The 1,299-nt window shown below is 42.4% G+C and overlaps 1 protein-coding gene across 1 annotated transcript in view; it reads left to right on the top strand.

The window, feature by feature from the left end:
- LOC106877429 (fibrillin-2) overlaps positions 1-1,299 on the top strand; it is a 62,196-nt gene that overhangs the window by 9,762 nt on the left and 51,135 nt on the right. The gene's annotated exons all lie outside the window — the stretch shown is intronic.

The raw sequence follows: 1,299 nt of genomic DNA, 5'->3' as shown, positions 1-1,299 counted from the left end.
ATCTAAAACGTGGGGAGGGGGGGGGACCCAATGAAGTCGACTTCGGTAGGATTTGAACCCGAGCGCTAAAAGAAGAATATGATGCGTGACGTGAGAACTGCAAAGTCAGCATTTATTTAATATTTACCTCAGCCGTTTGTCAATATTTTCCGAGTTGAAGGCGGTGAGTTGGCAGAAACGTTAGCACGCCGGGCGAAAAGATTAGCGGTATTTCGTCTGCCGTTACGTTCTGAGTTCAAATTCCGCCCAGGTCGACTTTGCTTTTCATCCTTTCGGGGTCGATAAATTAAATACAGTTACTTACTGGGGTCGATATAATCGACTTATTCCCATTGTCTGTCTTTGTTTGTCTCCTCTATGTTTAGCCCCTTGTGGGAAATAAAGAAATAAGAAACGTTAACAAGCCGGGCGAAATGCCAAGCGATATTTCGTTTGTCTTTATGTTCTGAGTTCAAATTCCGCCGAGGTTGACTTTGATTTTCATCGTTTCGGGATCGATAAATTAAATACCAGTTGCGTACTGGAGGTCGATCTAATCGACTGGCTCCTCCCCCAAAATTTCGAGCCTTGTGCCTAGAGTAGAAAAAAAATATTTTCCGAGTTGAGAAAACTCGAAACAAACTATGATCCACTAACTTCATCCTCATCCTTTAGGATGAGGATGAAATTAGTGGATCATAGTAGTAGTAATATTCAACAGCCAAGATAAAGCACGACCATTGAATTACAAAATGGCTCCAAAATCACTTTCTACTTTACATGCAATTGTTCATGTTTTCTTTTTTTTTTTTACCTTTGGAGTTATTTTAAAGAAATGTGTTCTTTTTCTTCTTTAAGACAGTAGAGTGTAATCTGAAGGAGTTTCGGCTGCTAGGGAACACATAGATATTTGTTATTCAAAAACAATATATACAATGTATACAAGCTTCTGAATTAACAATAACGTTTGTTGGCACTCCGTCGCTTACGACGACGAGGGTTCCAGTTGATCCGATCAACGGAACAGCCTGCTCGTGAAATTAACGTGCAAGTGGCTGAGCACTCCACAGACACGTGTACTCATAACATATTTCTCGGGGATATTCAGCGTGACACAGTGTGACAAGGCTGACCCTTTGAATTACAGGCAGAACAGAAACAGGAAGTAAGAGTGAGAGAAAGTTGTGGTGGAAGAGTACAGCCTCGAGGAGCTTTAGGTGTTTTCGCTCAATAAACACTCACAACGCCTGGTCTGGGAATCGAAACCGCGATCCTATGACCGCGAGTTCGCTGCCCTAACCACTGGGCCATTGCGCCTCC

This window comes from Octopus bimaculoides, chromosome 5, assembly GCF_001194135.2.
Source record: "Octopus bimaculoides isolate UCB-OBI-ISO-001 chromosome 5, ASM119413v2, whole genome shotgun sequence".
Lineage (NCBI taxonomy): Eukaryota > Metazoa > Mollusca > Cephalopoda > Octopoda > Octopodidae > Octopus > Octopus bimaculoides.
This window is presented reverse-complemented; position numbering and strand designations above follow the sequence as displayed.